At 35.0% G+C, this 8,867-nt stretch overlaps 1 non-coding gene across 1 annotated transcript; it reads right to left on the reverse strand.

The window, feature by feature from the left end:
- Window positions 1-5,516: 5,516 nt before the first annotated feature.
- Window positions 5,517-5,627, reverse strand: LOC142521571 (small nucleolar RNA R71). Its single transcript, XR_012814276.1, has one exon. It is a non-coding gene; the product is annotated as a small nucleolar RNA R71 (small nucleolar RNA).
- Between the last annotated feature and the right edge of the window lie 3,240 nt (window positions 5,628-8,867).

Raw genomic sequence — 8,867 nt, forward strand, 5'->3', positions numbered from 1 at the left:
CGGATGTGTGTATATTTCTGCGATCTTAATAAAGCTTGTCCTAAGGATCATTATCCTCTACCCAGGATTGATCAGCTGGTGGATTCCACCTCAGGTTTTGAACTGCTGAGTTTCATGGACGCATACCAGGGATATCATCAAATCCCCTTGGCCAAGAGTGATCAAGATAAAGCCAGCTTCATCACCTCGAGAGGTACATTTTGTTATATTGTAATGCCTTTCGGGTTGAAGAATGCAGGGGCTACTTACTAGCGTCTAATGAACAAAGTCTTTGAGAAGCAGCTGGGATGAAATGTGGAAATTTATGTGGATGATATTCTGGGCAAGTCCAAGGAGGTTGCGGACTTTATTGTTGATCTAGAAGAAACTTTTGCTACTCTGATGCATTACGGGATCAAGCTTAACCCTGCCAAGTGTATTTTTGGCGTAAAGAGTGGCAAGTTCTTGGGATTCATAGTGACTGATCGGGGGATCGAGGTAAATCAGGAGAAAGTCAAATCTGTGATGTGCATGCCATCTCCTCGATCTGTCAAAGAAGTACAGAAACTGACCGGGAGGATTGCTTCCCTTTCTCGATTTATCTCCCGGTCAGCACACAGAAGTTATCCTTTCTTTCAAGTCTTAAGGAAGGCCCAGCAATTCGGATAGGATGAGAAATGTGAACATGCCTTCCAGGACTTGAAGATTCATCTTGCATAGCTCCCTGTATTGGTGAAGCCGGAGCCCGGGGAAAAGCTATTCGTTTATCTATCTACTACGGAGAATGCTGTCAGCTCAGTTCTAATAAAAGAAGAAGGCTCTAATCAAAAACCTGTATACTATGTCAGCCATGCTCTAAGAGGCCCCGAGCTCCATTACAGCGAAATAGAGAAGATTGCTTTGGCCTTGGTCATGACCGCCCGGAAGCTACGACCTTACTTCCTGTCACATCAAATCATTGTTCTTACCAATAGTCCTCTTGGCAGGATCATGACTCATTCAGAAGTATCCGGGCGGATGATCAAGTGGACAGTAGAGTTGGGAGAATATGACATTGAATACAAGCCTCGGGTTGCCATCAAAGCGCAAGCCTTGTCAGATTTCTTATCCAAAATGGTTCAACCTGAGGAAGAAGAAGTATGGAGAGTGTTTGTGGATGGGGCGTCTAGCCTTGTTGTCTCCCCCGGGAGAAAAGACTAAATTGGCACTAAGGATTGACTCCCGGGTAACAAATAATGAGGCCGAGTATGAGGCTGTTTTTGCTGGTATCCGAGCTGCCCGGGAAGTTGGAGCTTCCCGGATTATCATGTATTCTGATTCACAACTCATCACTCAATAGATAAAATGTGTTTATGAAGCTAAGGTTGACAGGATGCTCAAATATTTACAGCTCATTCGAGCCCAAGCAAAAATCTTTGCTGATTGGAGTATTGAACAAATACCCCGGGAGGAGAATGGCGAGGCAGATGCTCTGGAAAAAATGGCTGCTTCTTTGTCAGAAGTTAGCACCCGAGAGGTCTTGCATGTTTCTCGGCTGATCCTCTCCACCGAGGAAGAAATATTACCAGTACCCGAGGATTCCTGGATGACACCTCTGATTAAGTTCATTATGAATAATGAACTACCCGAGGACAAAGCTCAAGCTCGAAAGATTAAGAGACAAGCTCTCAGGTTTGTTCTCTTAAATAATATTTTGTACAGGAGATCATTTCAGGGACCTCTTTTGAAATGCTTATCGGAGAAAGAGGTGGATTATGTCCTCCGAGAGATTCATGAAGGGTGTTGTGCTGAGCACCTCGGAGGAATATCTTTGGCCCAGAAGACAATGCTTGCCGTGTTCTGGTGGCCAACTCTTAGTCAAGATTCTGCTCGGGTGGTCCAGGCTTGTGAGGGCTGTCAAAATCATTCAAATTTTCGACACAGCCCAACCACTCTCATGAAGCCTATTTGGACATCTTGCCCCTTTGATCAGTGGGGCATGTATATTGTAGGCCCTTTCCCAATTGCCCGGGCTCAGAAGAAATTCTTGCTAGTAGCTGTAGATTATTTCTCTAAATGGGTGGAAGCTGAGCCCTTAGCCAAAATCACTGAGCAGGAAGTTTTGAAATTTCTGTGGAAGAATATAGTGTGCCGGTTTGGAGTACCCCGAAGGCTAATATCAGATAATGGAAGACAATTTCATGGCAAAGAGATTACCTCATGGTGCAGGAAAATGAAGATCACACAGTCCTTTACCTCTGTGGCCTATCCTCAAGCTAATGGCCAAACAGAGGTTGGGAATAGAATTATCGTACAAGCATTAAAAACCCGGCTACAAGGCAGATGAAAGGATTGGGTAGAAGAATTGCCCAGTGTTCTCTGGGCATATAGAACCACTCCCCGGGCACCTACTCAAGAAACTCCTTTTAACTTGGTATATGGTTCTGAAGCAGTCCTTCCTGTGGAAATTGGAAAAACATCTTTCCGGGTAGAATCTTACCCGGACGACAATGATCAAAGCCGGGCTATGGAGTTGTATTTGGTGGAAGAAAAGAGAGACCGAGCACTCATCCGAATAGAAGCATATCGGAGCCGGGTTATGAAGTCATAAAATAGAAAGGTTCGGATCCGAGACTTCCAAATAGGGGATTTAGTCATGAAGAAAGTCAATCTGCCGGGGATGTTGGGAAGTTAGAAGCACGATGGGAAGGATCCTATAAGATCACTCGGAGGGTCAGTACAAGATCTTTTTATCTAGAAGATGCCCAGGATCATCTTCTTAAAAGGCCTTAGAATGTATTTAATTTGAAAAAAATACTATGCATGACAGATGTAATTATTTGATGGAAGAAATAAATGAAAGATCGATTTTCTCAGAGAAAAAGTGTTATGAATGTTTCTGTTATCTTATCTCGGGAGGTACTAGGCCCCGGTTATTAAAGAAAAGCCCATGGCACTACACCCTGGCTCGGGGCACCACACCTCGACAATTCCTAAGTCTCGGGACATGCTCCCCAGCCCAAGGCTCCGTACCTTGGTTCTTAAAAAGCCCAAGGCACTACACCCTGGCTCGGGGCACCACACCTCGACCATTCCCAAGTCCCGGGACATGCTCCCCGGCCCAAGGCTCCATACCTTGGTTCTTAAAAAGCCCAGGGCACTACACCCTGGCTCGGGACACCACACCTCGACCATTCCCAAGTCCCGAGACATGCTTCCCGGCCCAAGGCTCCGTACCTTGGTTCTTAAAAAGCCCAGGGCACTACACCCTGGCTCGGGGCACCACACCTCGACCATCCCCAAGTCCCGGGACATGCTCCCTGATGAAACTTAAAATTAATATTTTATTATATGTTAAAATCTGTATTTTAAAATTTAAGTTTCATTAAAATTATAAAATTATGTTGTTTTAGTATTGTTTGTTTATATTTAATTGTCTGACTAAATATGTTTTATTTTCAGGTTTTCTACGTGTTAGTAAAATAATGATAACTCAAGCTAGAAAATTCAAATGGAGGTGACTCAAACATGTTTGGAATCCTTGAGAAATTATCTACAACTTTGCAGAAGACATGATTGCCTAAAAGTTCATTAAGATGATCAAATTGTGCAAATATCAAGAGGAGGACAAATTTACTTTTACTATGACCAGCATATAGTAAAAAATCATAACTATTTCAATATTTAACCAAATGAGGTGAACCAAGTGGCCAAATTCATCTACAGACAATTCCCCACATTTTTGCCGTTTTGAGCAGAGTCAAATTCGTTGATTAAAGTCGTGGAACAAAGCATTGAAAGAAGGGACATGGAATTGAACTTGGAGGAGACAAAGAATACTATTGCAACTACATGGCAATAATAAAAATTTTGACCCTTTCTCTCATTTGGCCTATAAATAGAGGCCTTGTGCTAGCTTGAGAATCATTCTATCTCATTGTAAAATATAGTGTGTATCAAAGTTCTAAGTTCCAATATATTTTCTTTCATGTTCTCAACTATGAGTGATATTTTAGTGTTGATCAAAAGTAAGCTTATGGCAAGCTAAATCTATTATGTCAAGGTGAAGATGATGCATTCTTGGTGAAGTAAGATTGTTTATATTTTGTATATTCTTTTTTTATTTCTTTTCATTTAGCTAAATTATTTTTATTGTAGGTATAAAAATGAATTATTTGTTGTTATCAATTTACATCAAATGATTGATACCATTAAAGTGGTTATCTTGATTTGTTGTTTAATTTTGATACAATAAATATTTCATCACTTATTATTATATATATATATATATATATATTTATATAATAATATCATAATATTTCATTTAGACGATAGCGTGGCTCTGCCGGTTGTTCTAAATGAAATATTATGATTTAATACTAACATCTAACAATCTAACATTTACTTTATCGCAACTAACTTTTATTTTTCGCATCTAACTTTTACTTTTTCTCGCAACTAACATTTACTTTTCCGCAACTAACATTTACTTTATCGCAACTAACTTTTACTTTACCGCAACTAACTTATTAAATCAATATATTTCATAGGCAATAGCGTGGCTCTGCCGGTTGTTCTAAATGAAATATAATGATTTAATTTAATATTTACTTTATGCAATTAATTATTTATATAGTTATAATTATAATCATATGTACCATATATAAAATATCGGTTAATTAGGTATTTTCTATAGTGGAAACTATATTATATTATGTGTGTGTTTAATTTTCTTGGAGCCATTATTTATGGTGGTTTCTTTTGTTTTACTTTTAGTTAAACAATATTACATAAACCAAGAATAAATTCTCAAGCCTTGACAAAATTTATAATTTGTAAACTTCATTCTTACATTTGGTAATCTATAAATTAATAAATTTAAACTCAAAATAACCTCTCTGAGGATCGATCTCGTACTTAGGAAATATATTACTTGCAGACAACCTACACTTGGGTGAATTATTATTTAAGTAGTAGCAAGTTTTTGGCGCCGTTGCTGGGGAGGTATAAATTAAGTTTATATTTGTTAATTATGTTTTATTTATAAGTATTGTGTTGTTTTTTTTTTGTATGAGTATTTGGAGTCGAAAAAAAAGTGGTAGACTTATTCGAGTATCTGAAAATAATTTAAACATGGATGATAATTCAAATAATCAAGATAATGATAATAATAATAATAATAATAATAATCAATAACATGATCAATTAAGAACACTTAGGCACCATATGAACCTTATTAGAACTAGTGCCCCATCTTGTTTAGTTTTTCCTCCTGATGCATCTAATTTCAACTTCAAACCTCAAATTATTCAACTTTTACCAAATTTTCATGGCTTAGATTCTGAAAATCCATATTTGCATCTAAGAGAATTTGAGGAAGTTTGTAACACTTATAATGATCAAAATTGTAGCATGGATATAGTTCGATTAAAGCTTTTCCCTTTTTCTTTAAAAGATAAAGCTAAAACATGGCTACAAAATTTAAGATCAAGTTCAATAAGATCATGGGAAGAAATGCAACAACAATTTCTCAAAAAGTTTTGCCCTTCCCATATAACAAACTCTTTTAAAAGACAAATTACAACTTTTTCTCAAAAACAAGGAGAAACGTTTTATCAATGTTGGGATAGATATAAAGAATTACTTAATACATGCCCATATCATGGTTTTGAAACATGGAGAATAGTTTCTCACTTTTATAAAGGTCTAATACCTAAAAATAGGCAAATGATAGAATTCATGTGTAATGGAACTTTTGAAGATAAAAACCCAAATGAAGCTATGGAATATTTGGATTTATTAGCAGAAAATGCTCAAAATTGGGATAATATTGACACAATAGAACCACCAACAACTAAAAACAATAATTCAACAAATGGGGGTGATATCTATAATCTTAAAGATGATATAGATATTCAAGCTAAACTTGCATCTTTAGCAAGAAAAATTGAGTCATTAGAAATGAAAAAGAGTGGTCAATTAAAAAGTATTCAAGAAATTGTTTGTCATATATGTGATACACATGATCATGCTACAAAAGATTGTCCAACATTACCTTCATTTAAAGAATGTCTCCATGAACAAGCAAATTATGTTAACAATTATAAAAAAACAATACTAGATCCTTTTTCACCATCATATAATCCTGGATGGAAAAATCATCCTAATTTTAGTTGGAGGAATGATAATAATGCACAACTGTCACAACAATATTTTCAAAATAACCAAAATCATCAAGGTTATATTCCTTAGGTTACACCTCTAAGAAAAAATTTTGAAGATGTAATTCATGCATTTATCCAAAAGCAAGAGTCTATCAATATTCAAAACGGTCAATCTATGAGTGATTTGAAAGAAACTCTTGCAAAATTTGCATCTGCACTTAATATTCATGAAAAATGAAAATTTTCATCTCAACCTCAACATAATCCTAAAAATCAAAATCAAGAATTAAAAAATGAAAAAATTGATCAAATAAAATCTGAAATGAAAAAATTGATCAAATAAAATCTGTTATTACCCTTAGAAGTGGTAAAATAGTTAATGATCCATATAGTAATGAAAACAAGGATCATTTAAAATCAAAGAGTAAGGATGATAATCCTGATACTTTTGAGAATGATGATACCTTAAATTTTAAGAATAATATGGTGAATGATAAATCATCTGAAATAGTAAATAAGTCAAATAAACCTCCACCATTTCCTCATGCATTAACAAATCATAAAAAACAAATAAGTGATTCTGATATCTATGAAGTTTTTAAACAAGTGAAGATAAATATTCCATTATTAGATGCTATTAAACAAATACCTTCTTATGCAAAATTTTTAAAAGACTTATGTACTGTAAAGAGAAAATTGCATGTGAAGAAAAAAACATTCTTGGCTGAACAAGTAAGTTCTATTCTTCAAAATAATTCTAGTTTAAAATATAAAGATCCTGGTTGTCCAACAATTTCATGTATTATTGGAGAAAATAAAATTAAAAAAGCTTTGTTGGATTTGGGAGCAAGTGTGAATTTACTTCCTTATTCAGTTTATGAAAAACTTAATTTAGGAGAATTAAAACCCACTTCTGTTACTCTCTTACTGGCGGATAGGTCAATCAAAATACCTATAGGTATTGTAGAAGATGTGTTGGTTCAAGTTGATAAATTCATATATCCTGTAGATTTTATTGTTTTAGATACACAACCAATAGAAGTACATAATGAAATTCCAGTAATATTGGGACGACCATTTCTAGCAACTTCAAATGTTTTAATTAATTGTCGAAATGGAATAATGAAATTGTCTTTTGGAAATATGACTCTAGAACTTAATGTGTTCAATTTATGTAAACAACCAAGTATTAATGAAAATGAATATGATAATGAAATTGAAACAATTGTGGAAGAAAATATACAAGAAGAAAACTTAAATCAACAATCTGAAGTTTTTTCAATAGAAAGTTTTGAGTCTAAAAATAATTTTAAAGAAGATGATAATACAAAACTTGAATTAAAAGTTTTACCATTAGAATTGAAATATGTATTTCTTGGTGAAAATAAAACATTTCCTGTTGTAATTTCTTCCACTCTTTTGCCAAATCAAGAAGAAGATTTGATTAAATTACTTAAAAAATATAAAAATGCAATTGGATGGACTTTGAAAGATATAAAAGGTATGAATCCTTTAATTTGTACACGTAAAATTCACTTGGAAGAAAATGCTAAAACATATCAACAACCACAAAGAAGGTTAAATCCACATATGAAGGAAGTTGTTAAGAATGAAGTATTAAAACTATTAGACGCTGGAATTATCTATCTGTAAGGCCCGAGAATATATCATTTTAATTCAAGATTATTTAATTTATGAATTTTGGAATGATGAATTAGATTCCACGGTTTTTGTAATTAATTAGGATTGAAATGGAATTAAAAAGAGTTTCGAGGGCCGAATTGCAAATAGTGAAGATTTCATGGGCTAAAGTGCAAATAATGAAATTTGAGTGGGACACTTGTCTTTGCCATGCATTTGGACGTGTAATTCCTCATTCAATTCAGAATTTTCAGCCAAGAAACCGAGACCCTCCATGGCTAACATCCTCAAGCTTCCTTGTATCTTAGAAAATTGGTTGTGCAAGATCCGGCCATCCGATTTTTAATTCGAGCACAGTTTTGAGATCCCCTCGTCAAGAGCTACACAAGGACGTAGGTTTTATTAATTTTTATCTTGATTCAAAAATATGATGTTGGAGAAATTGTGATTTGATTATTATTATGTGTTCTGGGAATACTGGTAATCGTAGAAACGAAATCGGATCGAAAAACAGACTGTTTATGCGATTGTTATCATTTTTCAGATTATATTTGAATGAAATGATACAGATTTGAGATTGTGGCATTATGATGGTATTGGTTGAGATTGTGAGTTGCTAAGACTGGTTATTGATATTGAGTTGCCGAGGGTATACCGAATTTATACCGTTATGCCATCGACATGTACTGAAATTGAGTATTGATCAGATTGAGTTTTGAATTGAAGGAAATGTTGATATTGTTCTTCTCGATAATGTCATTTCAGATTTATATTGACAGCTTCGGATTCAAGACTTCAACTTCGTCAGACCGAGACTACGAACGAAAGGTATAAGTCAATGTGGTACCGGGAGAACGACTCGAGTATGATATACTTGAGTTTCCCTAAATCACATACTTATTGTTATTATATGCATTGATTTGATTTGATATGCTTGTTCTATTGATTTATAGAAAGCACGTATTAGATGAGTATTAGACGAGTGATCTTGTGACAGAAGTGCCTGATAGTGGTGGGATCGCTACGGGCATATTGCACGATGTCACAAGATAGTGTATTGGCGATAGTGCCACAGTCTGTGACGGATAAGTCAAGACACTGGAT

This window comes from Primulina tabacum, chromosome 12 (assembly GCF_025594145.1).
Source record: "Primulina tabacum isolate GXHZ01 chromosome 12, ASM2559414v2, whole genome shotgun sequence".
Classification (NCBI taxonomy): domain Eukaryota; kingdom Viridiplantae; phylum Streptophyta; class Magnoliopsida; order Lamiales; family Gesneriaceae; genus Primulina; species Primulina tabacum.